Source organism: Panthera tigris, chromosome B4 (genome assembly GCF_018350195.1).
Source record: "Panthera tigris isolate Pti1 chromosome B4, P.tigris_Pti1_mat1.1, whole genome shotgun sequence".
NCBI lineage: Eukaryota > Metazoa > Chordata > Mammalia > Carnivora > Felidae > Panthera > Panthera tigris.
Genome location: NC_056666.1, coordinates 29,365,903 through 29,381,799, shown reverse-complemented (window position 1 = coordinate 29,381,799; position 15,897 = coordinate 29,365,903). Strand labels below are relative to the sequence as shown.

The following is a 15,897-nucleotide window of genomic DNA, read 5'->3' as shown; positions in this document are numbered from 1 at the left end:
ATGAACATATGGGACTGGAAAAAAAGTGAAAGGGAAGCAAACCATAAGAGACTTTTAACTATAGAGAACAAAATGAGGGTTGTAGAGGGAGGTGGGTGGAGGATGGGCTAAATGGGTGATGGGTATTAAGGAGGGCACTTGTTATGATGAGCACTGGATGTTATTGTAAATGATGAATCACTAAATTCTACTCCTGAAACCAATATTACACTATATATTAACTAACTAGAATTTAAATAAAATTTTGAAAAAAAATAAAGTAGTGAAGTAATATTGTTGGTTTCCAAATACAAAAAAACCCTTTCTCAGAGAGTTTTGACAATGGATACATTGCACAAGGAGATGGAAGAAAGGGGTATGAAAAAACACAGACATTCAAGACTCTCTCCTTCCTCAGCTGGGTAATGTTTTGGATTTGACAGATGACTCATTCTTGCCCTTATAAAACATGTTTTAACTATAATTGAAGAGGCTATAGTGATTTCATGAACCGCCCATTGTACTTAGGATATACAATAAAGGTATGAAGATAGTAGATGATATTACTTTTTGCCAGACTCAAAATTCTGGGTTCATTAGTGCCACTATTGCTGGACATTAAGCTCAATTAAACAAAGTTTCAAGGTCAGGGCAATTAGTCTATGATATTATCTGGATCTTAACTGGAAAATTTCTGGACAAGTAATAGTGGATACTGCCAAAACAGCAATGATTGACCATAAGAGAGAGTGATATAAAAATGGTAATCTAGTAAACACTCCTGGACCATCTAGGCAAAGGTTTTAAAGAGATCAAAGAGTGTGTTTATCCAAAAACAGGCTTAGACTCAATAAGTAGACTAATGGGCTCTTCTCCTAGAACATTATGGCCAGGTAGTGGGATAACAGTGGCTCAACAGACCCACTACTTATGTTAATGGATCCTTTGATTAATACAGGTGCTATGTTTCTGTTTTTCCCAGTGATCCTTTCCAAGAATCAGAGTGCTCCACCAACTATTACCAAGATATTATGGCTTTCAAAAATAAATAAGACAATGGGTTGTTCCAGGCCTCATGTACCCACAGCGGGGGAGGCGGGGAGGGAATGAGAAGACTTCTGCTCTCATCATAGTTCAGTAGAGATGTGCAGGAAACTTTCATTTCTGGGCCTTTGAGATACTGGTGCATAGAAGACAATGATCTCCACAACGTTTGACACCAAGATGAGAGGGAAACCAATAATGTTCATTGGTTTGGGGTCCAAAGCCACCACTAATGGGAAACTTACTCAAAATTCCACAATGATGTGCCCACTCAGGCCACCTCAAAACTCTACCCCCGCTACTAAATGTATTGTCAGTATAGAAGTATTACCTACATGAATGTCTAGTTGATTTCACCCTAACCCTTGGTATAAATTGCCACTTTATCAAGACAGGTGGAAGACTGTGAAACTACCCAACTATTAGCATCTAGTACCTTGTTTCTCAAAAACATCCACCAGGGAAAATAAAATAAATAACTGCCCTTATTGATGAGCTTAATGAAGCAAAAATTCTTCTTGTGACTGCTTCTCCATTAAATAACTCAATATACCTTAGGTATATGTCCTTGTGTGCATAGAGACTCCAGTGATTATTCATAGCTCGGTGATGTAGTACTGAGGCACTAGTTGTATACAATATTATGACTGTCATGGAAGTTAATATCCATAGTGAAGGAATTTGGTATTCTGTAATAGACAGTACAGATACCCTATCCAGAAACTTTGTACACATAGATGATCAAGATAAATTTGTCATATGTGGATTGGATTGCAACCCACCATTAATATTCTTTCACAAGGCTCCATAAATCTTCCAACTATCTGTGTCAATAAACAGTTGGGACCTAGAAATGTTCTAAACTCAGAGAGAGCACTAAGCTTCCATTCTATTAATACATCCAAGTGGGCCCAGACAAGGGCACAACTTAACAAGGACCAGACATCCTATAGACCTACATGTGGCAACATAGCTGGACCATTAAAACAAACAAGGCACAGTTACCAAGTACCTAATAGAAATTCCTGGGCATAATCTGTAAGCAGCACAATGTCTCAACCCAGAGAACAAGACTGCCCATTCTGCTTCAACGAATGAAAATGAGGCATAACTACTGGCAGAAATATTTGGCTACTTGCACTCTCATATTCCCCATGTGGGGTTTTTGATGACATTCATCTATTAGGTTACCTCAAAGGTCCCTCCTTTTCGTGGGGCCACAGCCAAGAGAATGTATTTGAAGCCCTCCAACAGGACTCGTAGGGTGCCTTTCCTCTAGGCTCCTCTGATCATTTGCTATATGACTCACAGTTCTCAGTAACATCTCTGTTTACCAATTAGAGTTGTGGTAGAAGCCTTCTGCCACAGGTCAGAAACATCTACCACATCCTGCTGAAAGGCTTGCATCCTTTGCAAGAAAACTACTGGCCCATAACTGGCCTTGGTGTCTGAGTGTAGAACTTATGATTGTGAAATAATATTACAACCAGAAATACCAATGAAAGTTATGAAAAATTTGACTTTTGTTCTCTAATTATCTGAGGGTATTTACAATTAAGGTCAAAGGAACTACAAATGTCCCATAAAATATGATCTGAAACATATACTCATGAACCAAAGGGAAAAAGTCTTCTACTGAGTTTAATTAAAATAATTTAAAGTTATCTTTAATTGTACTTACTAATGTTTCTTTCCCCTTTGGATGTTCTCTGTTTCTTTACTTGCATTTGTGTTTTTGATATTGAATCTTGGTTTTCATCAAGCACAAGATTTCCATCTGGTACTTCAACCTGAGCTACATAAAGAGACACATTTAGTTGAATAAATATAGAAACAGATCTGTTGTGAAACCCCTAACTTTCAAGTTTATAACAAGTATAAAGCAGAATTTATCCTCATTTCTATAAAGTTATAAATAAATTGCCATAATGTCAGATCTGATATGAAAATAGGAGAATTTTAATATATATGTATTAAAACTATCTCATAATTTCATTAATAATCTTTGGCATCAAATGCACTTTATGTTAATCTCTGTTAGGCATTTTATGCTTAAGTTAAAATTTAATCATAGGACAAGACATCAGCAAGATGGAGGACTAGTAAGGTCCAGGCCTTCATCCCCCCCCCCTCAAAACACTGAGTTAGCAACAGTGTACAAACCAAAACACCTTTTAAAGAACTCTAAAAAGCAGTTTGAAGCTGCTTTGCCCAAGTGAATTACTTACCAAGAAAAACTGCACCAAAAAGAATAAAAAGGATTATGGCATTTTGCCCACTTTAGATGCACCCTTTCCCTGGTGCGGCATGCCACAATCACAGGGAAGGCTCCCAATTTCCAGCTTCTCTCTTGGGATGAAAAGAAAAAGGTGGAACTTGTATCTAACTTTGTGGAAAATCTGGGAGCACCTGAGTTACTGGTTTCGATCTTGCCTGACTTGAAATACTGATGGAAACAGCTGCATAGATAAATACCAGGTTGGAAGCTGCTGAAAACAAAGGTGAGTACCATGGCACATTAGAGGTATAGGATGTATGTAATTCTGCACATGACAGAAGAGCAAGAGATTACAGGCAGAAAAATACTACAGGAACCAAAACCAAAAACTCCTGAGAAGAAATAGGGGAGACCCTCTTAGGGAAATTATGAGAGTTAAAAGCAGCCATGAATAAAAGAGCATACACAAGCCCAGAGAATACACATTCCCCAGAAAAGGTTTGAGAAGTCTCAGAACCTCTCTGCAAGGCTGATTTGTCAAAGTATTTCCCTGCATGAAGCCAGTTTGTAAATACTGAGAGAGATGCTGTGCTTTCAAAATCATAAATCTCAACAAAAAATGACAAGACATACCACAACAAACAAACAACAATAAAAACATGTCTTAATGAAATAAGGAATATGATGCCTGAATAAAATTTAAATAGCAGCATTATCAACAACAGCCAAATTACAGAAAGAGCCCAAATGTCCATCGACTGATGAATGGATAAAGATTATGTGTTATGTATATATATAGTATTCCGTCATATATATATATATATATATATATATATATATATATATATATATTATATAATATATATATAACATATATATGGAATACACATATATTATAATGGAATTATAAAGGAATATATATACATATATATGCATATATATAATGGAATATTATTCAACCATAAAAAAGAATGAAATCTTTCCATTTCAATGACATGGATGGAGGCTAGAGAATATTATGCTAAGTGAAATGTCAGTCAAAGAAAGACAAATACCATATGATTTCACTCATATGTAAAATTTAAGAAACAGAAAAAATACACATAGGGAATAAAAGAGAGGAAAATCAAGAAACAGAGTCTTAACCATAGAGAACAAACCAGAGGGTTATCAGAGGGGAGGTGAGTAGAGGGAAGATGTATTAAATAGATGATGGGGATTAAGAAGTATATTTGTTGTGATGAGCACCAGGTGTTATATGTAAATGTTGAATCACTAAATTCTACACATAAAACTAATATTACATTTAATGTTAACTAACTGGAATTTAAACAAAAAACTTGGAAAAAATATCAACAAAGGTATAGAAACTGTTTTTAAAAATTCTGGAGCTGAGCAATACAATAACTGAATTGAAAAATTCACTAAAGGTGTTCAATAACAAATTTTCTCAGGAAGAAAAAGAATAGAAACCTGGAAGACAAGTCACTTGAAATTTCTGGAGTAAGGAGAAAAAAAAGGTGAAGAAACCATAAAGGATTTACCAGACACTATCAAGTTGACCAAGATACACAATATAGAAATCCCAGAGTGGAAGAGAGGGAATAAGGAGCAGAGACTTCATTTGAAGAAATAATGACCAAAAAAATCCCAAATTTGAGAAAAGAAATGGATGTACAAATTCAACCAGCTGAATGAACTCTAACTAGGAAAAACCCAAAAGACCAACACTGAAACACATTACAAACTGTTAAAAGACAAACACATGAAAAGATGCTCAACGTGATGCATTATCAGGGAAATACAAATCAAAACCACACTCAGATACAACCTCACGCCAGAGTGACTAAAATGAACAAATCAGGAGACTATAGATGCTGCCAAGGATGTGGAGAAATGGGAATCATCTTGCACTGTTGGTGGAAATGCAAACTGGTGCAGCCACTATGGAAAACAGTATGGAGGTTCCTCAAAAAATTAAAAATAGATCTACCCTATGACCCAGCAATAGCACTGTTAGGAATTTACCCAAGGGATACAGGAGTGCTGATGCATAGGGGCACTTGTACCCCAATGTTTATAGCAGCACTTTCAACAATGGCCAAATTATGGAAAGAGCCTAAATGTCCATCAACTGATGAATGGATAAAGAAATTGTGGCTTATATACACAATGGAATACTACATGGCAATGAGAAAGAATGAAATATGTAGCAACGTGGATGGAACTGGAGAGTGTTATGCTAAGTGAAATAGGTCATACAGAGAAAGACAGATACCATATGTTTTCACTCTTATGTGGATCCTGAGAAACTTAACAGAATACCATGGGGGAGGGAAAGGAAAAAAAGGTTAGAGAAGGAGGGACCCAAAACATAAGAGACTCTTAAAAACTGAGAACAAACTGAGCGTTGATGGGGGATGGGGGATGGGTACTGAGGAGGGCACCTGTTGGGATGAGCACTGGGTGTTGTATGGAAACCAATTTGACATAAATTTCATATTAAAAAAAAGACAAACACAAAGAGAGAATCTTAAAAGCAGCAAAAGAAAAACAATTTGCTACATACAAGGAAGCCTCTATAACTTTACACCAGTAGATTTCTCAGCAAGAACCTTGTAGGCCAGAAGACATTGGGATAACATATTAAAAGTGCCAAAAGAAAATACTGTCAACCAAGCATACTATATTTGGCAAAACTGTCCTTCAAAAATGAAGGGAAAATTAAGACTTACCCAGATAGCAAAAGCTGAGGAAGTTCCTAGCACTAGACCTACCCAAACAGAAATGTTAAAGGGAAGTATTTCAAGTTGAAATGAGAGGACATTAAATGGCACCACAAAGCTATATAATAATATATTTTTGTGGTTAAGATAAATGTATGGACAAATGTAGACACCTATGTTATTTAAATTTTGATGCATAATTTAACTTTTAATTCTTATATAAAATTTAGAGAAAAGCATAAAAATAACTATAAACCTATGCTAATGGGCACACAATATTTAAAGATGTAATTTGTGATATCAATAAATAAAGCCAGGGGAGGAACATTAAAGGAGAACAGTTGTATGACTGAAGTATGTATGTGATTAAAATAAATTGCTTTAACTTTAAGACGTGCAATGTAATCCATGGTAACCACAAATAAAACATTTGTAGAATATACATGTTATGTAATGAATATTCATATCCTCCCAAACTCAGTGTTGCAGCCCTAACCCCAATGTGATGCTTTGGAGATAAGGCTTAGGAAAGTAATTAAGGTTAGTGATAACTCAAAGGTAAAGTCTTCATCTAACAGCATTAACATCTTAATAAGAAGAGACACCAGAGAATGTGCACATATGCATGCTTGTGCCCTCTCACTCTTTCCATGTGTGCACAAAGAAAAGATTATATGAGTACACAGAAAATGGTGAACACTCCTGAGCCAAGAGAAGAGGTGAATGAAATCTATCTTACCAGCACCTTGATCTTGGACTTCCTCCTCCAGAACTGTAAGAAATAAGTTACTTTTTTAAGTGACCCTGTCTATGGTATTTAGTTATGGCAGCCTGAACAGACTCATACAGTACACAAAAGTTAATTAGAAAGAAAGCAAAGCCTGTCATTATAAAAAAAATTAATCAAATACAAAGGGAGACAGTAAGATAGGAAAAGAGAAGCAAAAATATGCATGATACAGAAAACAGTTAACAAAATGGCAATAGTGTCTTTCCCTATCCAATTGTATACCATCTAACTGAATAGCCTAAAATAAATGCATGAATTTTTAGAAAAACACAACCTACCAAAGTAAATGGGTTAAACTTCCAAATCAAAAGATACAGAGTAGATGTATGTATAAAAACAAACTGAAACAAACCAAGACTCACATATATGGTGTCCATAAGAGGCTGTAGATCTAAGAGTGAAAGTGAAAGGATGGAAACAGATATTCCATGTAAATGGTAACCAAAAGAGAGCAGAGGTGGCTATACTATTAACAGGCAAATGAGATTTTTAGTCAAAAACTATTACAAAAGAGAGGTGCCTGGGTGGCTCAGTTGGTTGGGCATCCAACTCAGGATCAGGTCATGATCTCACAGTTCATGGGTTCAAACCCTGAGTCAGGCTCTGTGCTAACAACTCAGAGCCCGGAGCCTGCTTCAGATTCTGTGTCTCCCTCTCTCTCTGCCCCTCCGCCACTCATTCTCTGTCTGTCTCTCTCTCTCTCAAAAATAAACATTAAAAAAAAAAACTATTACAAAAGACAAATTAAGACATCTGATAATAAAAAGTTAATTCTTCAAGAATAATAACAATAATAAATATCTATGCACAATACATGAAACTTCTAAATATATGAAGCGAACATTAATCAGAATGAATAAAAAGTAGGAAATAAAACAAAAATTGTAGTACACTTCAATACCCCACTTTCAAATAATGGAAAGAACAATAAGGAAATCAGAGTACTTGAAAAACACTACAGACAAGTTGGACATTACAGATATATGTAGAAATCTCCAACAATAGCAGAATACACATTTTTCTCAAGTGTACAGGGAACATTCTCCAGGATAGACCACATGTTGGCCACAGGCAAGTCTTAACAAAATTTGAAAGACTGAAATCATGCAAAGTAACTTTTCTGATCACAATGAAAAGAAACTAAAAATCAACAGTAGCAGAAACACTGAGAAATCCACACATATATTGAAAATTTAAAATACATTCTTAAAAAACCAAGGGGTCAAACCAGAAATCATAAGGAAAATTAGAAAATATCTTGAGATATGGAAAATGAAAACCTAACATCCAAGATGTATGCAATGTAGTGGAAGTAGTTTCAAAGGCAAATTTATAACTGTGAACACTTACATTAAAAAGTAAGAGGGGAGCCTGGGTAGTTCAGTTGGTTAAGCGTCCAACTCTTGGTGTCACCTCAGGTCATGATCTATCACAGGTGGTGAGTTTGAGCCCCACATCCAGCCCCACATCCAGCCTTGCATCCAGCCCCGCATCAGGCTCCTTACTTGTCAGTGCCTGGGATTCTCTCTCTACCTCTCTCTCTGCCTCTCCCCTGCTAGCTCTCTCTGTCTCTCAAAATAAATAAATAAACTTAAAAAAAGGAAGAAACATCCCCCCCAAAAAAAAATCTAGCTTCACACCTCGATGAACTAGCAAAAGAAGAAAAAAATCCAGAGCTATCAGAATAAAGGAAATAATAAATATTAGAGCAGAGATAATGAAATGGAGAAGAGGAAAACAATAAAGAAAATCAATGAAACCAAGAATTGGTTCGTTGAAAAAATAAAAAAAAAATTGAAACACATAGCTAGATTAGCTAGGATGAAAAGGAACAAGATTCAAATAATTATATAAAAAATGAAAGAAGGTATATTACAACTGATACCACAAGAATAAAAAGGATTATAAGAGAACATTACAAACAATTCCATGCCAAGAACTACACAACATACCATCTGAATCATGAATAAACAGAAAATCCAAAATAAGTAGTAATAAGTAGTAAACAGATTAAATCAGTAATCAAAAACCTCCCAACAAATTAAAGACCAGGATCAGATAGCTCCACTGGAGAATTCTACCACGTATTTAAAGATAATTTAACACATATCCTCCTCAAACTGATCCAAATAACTGAATGAAAGACAACACTTCCAAACTCATGTTATTAGGCTAGCACTATCTTATACCAAAGTCAAACACACTACATGAAAAGAAACTTACAGGCCAGTATCCCTGATAAACATACATAAAAAATCCTTAACAATATACTAGCAAACAGAATTAAAGAGCTTGTTGAAAGGATTAAACTCAGAGCTAAGTGGGACTTTTTTCCTAAAATGCAAGGATGAATCAATATATGAAAATCAATTAATGTCATGTGCTAATATTAACAGCATTAAAACACACAAACACACACACACACACACGACCATCTCAACTGAAGCAGAAACAGCATGTGAAAAAATTCAACATCCTCTCATTATTAAAGTAAAAGACCAAACATTTTTCCTCTGAGATAAGAAAAAAGGAAAGATGAACATTCACTATTTCTATTCAACAGTACTAGAAGTCCTAACCATAGCAGGTGAGTGAGTGAGTGAGTGAATGAGTAAATAAATAAATAAATAAATAAATAAATAAATAAATAAATAAAATTTATACAGAAAGAAGTAAAATTATTTCTGTTCACAGATAACAGGATCTTTATACATAGAAAACCCTAAAGGGTCATATAAAATGTATTAGAATTAATGAATGAATTCAGCAAAAGTTCAGGATACAAAATCACAGTACAAAAACTGTACATTTCTATACTCTATCAATGTAAAATATGAAAAGTAAACTAAAAAGAAAAATAAGTCCATCAACAATAATAAAATAAGTAGGAATAAATTTAACCAAGGAGGCAAAATATATGTACACTGAAAACTATAAAACACTACTAAAAAAAATTAAAGACAACACAAATAAATGGAAGACATCTTATGTTTATGGATTAGATAAATTAATATTGTTAAAACATTCGTACTGCCTAAGGCAATCTATAGATACAGTGTAATCCCTAAAAAAATTTTATGTGCATTTTTTGTAGAGATAGAAATTTAAAAATTCATCCTAAAATTTATACAGAATCTCAAAGAAATAATAACAAACTTAGAGGTCTAACATTTCCTAATTTTAAAACTTATTACAAAGCAAAAGTAATCAAAATAGTTTGCTCGTGGCATAAAGATACATAGACAAATAGAATAGAGACAGGAAAATTGTAGCAGAGTAGGAGGACCCTAGGCTCACCTCATCCCATAAATACAACTAGGAAATTATGAAATCATCCTAAATGCCACATAAATTGGCCTAAGACTAACAGAACAAACTCCAAAACTAAAGGGGGAGAAGAAGCCACATGAAAGAAGGTAGGAAGTGCAGAGATGTGATCTAAGGGCAAAATGGTTCCTAGGGGCTGCTGCAGAAGAGAGATAGCCATGCTTACAGAGAAGGGTTGAAAGAGAGAGAGAGAAGCACACAGGGAAATGCACAAAGAGAACCTGTCCCCATAGCCATTGGGTTGGAAAACAAGAGGCTGAATTTCATGAGTTCTTGCAATCAGGGAGGTTTAAAGTCTGGAGTATTAAAGGTCAGTGGGTTTGCCTGGGATAGACCCTGGAGAGCACTGTGCTGCTCTTAGAGAGAAGGCAGGCAAAAAACCAGAAGGCATACAGCATGGATATAGAGATTTGAAGAGTGCCTGGGAGTACCCAGTAGGGAGATTATTTGCTCTTCTCAAAGCATGTCCCTGAGAGGCAGAATTCACAGAGATACCACTCTAGGAACAAAGGAGCTACCCTGTGCCATTTCCCTCCCCACCGCTCTGGATAAACACAGAACCACTTGCAGGAAGCAGTGCAATGCAGACAAAGTCTGCCTAACTTCCTTACAATAACCACCATCCCCCCACACTTCATTGTAATTGCCCACTCAGTCATGCTTACCTCAGTCCCAGCATGGTGGGCCCCTCCCCAACAAGACCAGCACAAACCCCTGCCCATTCCATTTCTCCCAACTGCAGAGTTTCACAGGGCCTCAGTTCCAGTGGAGGTAATGACAGGTCTCATTTCACAAACAGACAAGAGCATGCCTGGTTAAAACTCACCACTTTCAGGCCAGGTGCCAAACACTGCCCACAGCAAGCAAGGAGAACCTCTGCAGATAACTTGCCTGAAGGATAGAGCAGCCAAAACACAACACCAGAGAACACACAACATACACTGTAGGCACTCCCTGAAGTGTGAGGCCCTGGGCACTACATGACCTCTTCTTCATAAGGCCAGTATTTTCAGGAGCAGAAGATATAACTGGCTTTTCCAACACAGAGAACAGGCATAAATTTAGATAAAAATTTAGAGAAAATGAGAAGACATGGGAATTTATACTAAATGAAAGAACAAGATAAGGCCACGTCCAGAGATCTAAGTAAAACAGATATAATAACATGCTTAATGCAGATTTTAGAGCAATTATCATAAAGGGGACACTTGGCTGGCTCAGGCAGTAAAGTATGTGAATCTGATCTCAAGATCATGAGTTTGAATCCCATGTGGAGGGTAGAGATCACTTTAAAAATAAAAAATAGGAGGAGGAGGGGTCAACATGGCAGAGAAGTAGGAGGATCCAAAGTTCCCTCCTCTCTCAAAGCAGAGTTGAGGCCAAAGGACTATGAACTCCAAGAGTCTGGGTGGCAAAGTGATAGAGATGCTTCTAGGGACCCACCAGGACAATCTGACGGGCCATAGGTTCATGATTGCAAACTGGGAGGGATAAAATGAACAAAGGGGAGGGATCCCCTTCTGTGGAGAGACAAAGGGAAGAGAAAGAGAGGCTGGGGAAATGTAGGATGGTATCTGGACAAGAGAAAAACATGGACTGGGACAGAGAAAGATCCAATCTCTAACTGCAAGGCTCTCTTTGGACTGGGGCTGGCTGTCCTGTTCGCGCACGTGGGGAGAAGGGGAGCCAGCCCCAGGCTCTGTAACTAGTTCAGAGATTCAGTCTGCAGTGGGAGAAAGCAATCCCCTCCCTGGAGTGTTCTGGGAAGAAGGCATATATCCACTCAAAGGAGCAGCACTTCCCCCAAAACATGGGCAGATGGAGTAAGAACTTTAAAGACATCAGGGTTTAAGTCACAGCCGAGCACCAGGGAGGTGCAGGAGATGGTGGAAAGGGACAATTGCATGCAGGCCACTGTGAGCCAGCAGAATAGCTCTTCCCTGGAACTAGGACAAATGGAGCAGGAATCTTTAAGACATCGGGGATTAAATCCCAGCCAAGTTCCAGGGAGGCATGGGAGTCATGGAGTGGGACAAACCACCTCGTTTGTGACTGTTGCACAGTGAAGATGGCTTGTACAGAGTGGTTTGGGACACCTGGTCCACGGAGAAGAGACTGGAGCATCACCATTTTTCTCCCCATCACCAACAAGGCTGGGCTTCAGGAAATGGATAGGGGGCCCACAGGAGAGGCAGGACCTGCCTACACCAAATCACTCTGCCCCATGCCTGATGACTGCTTATCTACAAGAGCAAGATTGACACTGACAAACCAGATATCCCCTAGTCCAGACCAGCGCTGTTGCACTGCCTTATTTAATCCTCAGACAATTCTTATTATATATATGTATTCAACCCTCCGTTTCTTGTTCTTATCTCTTCTTTCCTCTAGACTGGTTACACTGGTTGTTTGTTTAAGCAGGCATATGTAATCTATTCTCTTGATACATGTTCTACACCTCCTTCCTTATTTTCCTTTCTCTCTCTCTGGATTAAGCCCTATAGTTTCTCTGTCTGGTTAATTTTATTTTCTTTTCTTTTCCCCAGTCCCTGTCATTTCTCTCTTTGTATAGGATAAGGCCTCTTCCAGCAGCACTTCCTCCACCCTGTTGTTTACTTGTAGCTGGTGTTTCTGGGTTTTTTTTTGTTTTGTTTGTTTGTTTGTTTATTTGTGCATTTGCTTGTTTTTGTTTTCTGTTTGTTTTTTGTTGTTTGTTTTCCTTTCCAGGGCTTTCAATGAAAAAATCAAAGCATACCTGGGGGAGGGTCCAAAACATGGTAGGGAGATAAAGTAATCAAAGTCACAACAATAGAGAGCAAGTAACACTCTCCAAAAACCACCTCTTGAAGGGCTAGGCCCTGGACAGTGTATGACCTCTCTTTAATATACTAGTGCTCATAGGTGCAGGGCACATAACAAGATTTTAAAACAAATAAGGGACAGAAAACTAGCCAAAATGATGACACAGAAGAATTCTCCTCAAAAGAAATTCCAGAAAGAAATGAGAGATAAAGAATTGATCAAAACACATGTAAACAATATAACTGAAGGAGAATTTAGAATAATAGTCATAAGATTAATCGTTGGGCTTGAAAACAGTATAGAAGACAGCAGAGAATCTATTGCTGCAGAGATCAAGGAACTAAATAATAGACATGATGAATTAAAAAATGCTGTAAATGAGGTGTAAAATAAACTAGAGACAGTGACAGTAAGGATTGGGGAGGCAGAGGGGAAATTAAGTGAATGGAAAATAGATGAAGCTAAGAAAAAGAGAGAGAAAAAACACTGAACCACGAGGGGAGAATTAGAGAGCTAAGTGACTCAATGAAACGGAACAATATCCATATCATAGGAGTTCCTGAAGAAGAAGAGAAAAGGGCTGAAGGTGTACTTGCACAAATCACATCTGAAACAGACATTGAAATCCAGGAGGCACAGAGAACTCCCTTCAGACATAATTTAAATTGATAGTCTGCACTACATATCATAGTGAAACTGGCAAAATACAAGGGTAAAGAGAGAATTCTGAAAGCAGCTAGGGATAAACAGGACTTAACCTACAAGGGTAGACACATAAGGGTAGTAGCAGACCCATATACTGAAATTTGGCAGCCCAGAAAGGAGTGACAAAAATTTTCAATGTGCTGAATAAGAAAAACATGCAGCCAAGAATCCTTTATCCAGCAAGCCTGTCATTCAGAATAAAAGGAGAGATAAAGCCTTTCCCCAAAACAACAACAACAACAAAAAAAAACAATAAAAAAAACTGAATGAATTCATTACACTAAACCAGTCCTACAAGAGATCCTAAGGGGGACTCTGTGAGTGGAATGTTGCATGGACCACGAAGTAGCAGAGACATCACTATAAGCACAAAACCTACAGATAACACAATGAGGCTAAACGCATATCTTTCAATAATAACACTGAATGAAAATGGACTAAATCCTCCATCAAAAGACATAAGGTATCAGAATGGATAACAAACAAGACCTATTTGCTGTCTACAAGAGACTCATTTCAGGCCTGAGGACACCTTCAGATTGAAAGTGAGGGGATGGAGAACTATCTATCATGCTACTGGAAGTCAAAAGAAAGCTTGGACTAGCCATACTTATATCAAACAAACTAGACTTTAAATTAAAGGCTGTAACAAGAGATGAGGAAGGGCATTATATAATAATTACAGGGTCTACCCATCAGGAAGAGCTAACAATTATAAATGTCTATGTGCTGAATATTGGAGCCCCCAAATATATAAAACAATTAATCACAAACATAAGCAACCTTATTGATAAGAATGTGGTAATTGCAGGGAACATTAATACTCCACTTACTACAATGTACAGATCATCTACACAGAAAATCAATACAGAAACAATGGCCATGAATGATACACTGGACCAGATGGACTTGACAGATATACTAGAACTTTTCATCCAAAAGCAGCAGAATATACATTCTTCTCAAGTGCACACAGAACATTCTCCAAGACAGATCACATACTGGTTCACAAAATAGTCCTCAATAAATACAAAAGAATTGAGATCACACCATGCACACTTTCAGATCTCAATGCTAAGAAACTTAAAATCAACCACAGGAAAAAGTTTGGAAAACCTCTAAATGCATGGAGGTTAAAGAACATCTTAGTAAATAACGAGCTGGTCAACTAGGCAATTAAAGAGAAAAGTCAAAAATATATGAAAACAAATGAAAATGAAACACAACAATCCAACCTTTTGGGATGCAGCAAAGCAGTCCTAAGAGGAAAATACATTTCAATCCAGGCCTGTCTCAAGAAACAAGAAAATCCCAAATACAAAATCTAACAGCACACCTAAAGGAATTAGAAGTAGAATGACAAAGAAACCCCAAACCCAGCAGAAGAAGAGAAATAATGATCAGAGGAGAAATAAACAATATCGAATCCAAGAAAAAGAAAAGATCAATGAAACTAAGAGTTGTTTTTTTGAAAAATTAAACAAAATTGATAAACTCCTACCCCAACTTCTCAAAAAGAGAGAGGACCCAAACAGATAAAATCATGAAAATGGATTTATCACAATCAATCCCTCAGAAATACAAGGAATTACCAGAGAATACTATGAAAAATTATATGCCAACAAACAGGACAATCTGGAAGAAATGGACAAATTCCTAGACACCCACACACTACCAAAACTCAAACAGGAAGAAATAGAAAATTTGAACACACCCATAATTAGTGAAGAAATTGAATCTGTTATCAAAAATTTCCCTACAAACAAGAGTCGTGGACTAGATGGCATCCCTGGGAAATTCCACCAGACATTTAAAACAGAGTTAATACCTATCCTTCTCAAGCTATTCCAAAAATAGAAATGGAAGAAAAGTTTCTGGACTCATTCTATGAAGCCAGCATACCTTGATTCCCAAACCAGACAGAGACACCACAAAAAAAGGAGAATTATAGGCCAATATCTCTGATGAACATGGATGCAAAAATTCTCTACAGGATACTAGCAAATCGAATTCGACAGTATATTAAAAGAATTATTCACCATGATCAAATGGGATTCATTACTGGGCTGTAGGTCTGGTTCAATATTTGCAATTCAATCAATTCATACATCAAATTAATAGAAGAAAGGATAAAAACTATATGATCTGTCAATAGATGCAGAAAAAGCATTTGACAAAATACAGCATCCTTTCTTAATAAAAACCCTCAAGAAAGTTGGGATAGAAGGAACATACCTTAACATCATAAAAGCCATATATGAAAAGCCCACAGCTAATATCATCCTCAATGGGAAAAACTGAGAACT

At 36.9% G+C, this 15,897-nt stretch overlaps 1 protein-coding gene across 8 annotated transcripts in view; it reads right to left on the bottom strand.

Moving 5' to 3' along the window:
• LOC102948481 (coiled-coil domain-containing protein 7-like) overlaps positions 1 to 15,897 on the bottom strand; it is a 227,246-nt gene that overhangs the window by 171,791 nt on the left and 39,558 nt on the right. For all 8 annotated transcript variants that reach the window (XM_042991369.1, XM_042991366.1, XM_042991395.1 and 5 more), the window contains exon 3: positions 2,705 to 2,818. The gene's annotated coding sequence lies outside the window, so the exon portion shown is untranslated. The remainder of the gene's footprint in view (positions 1 to 2,704; positions 2,819 to 15,897) is intronic.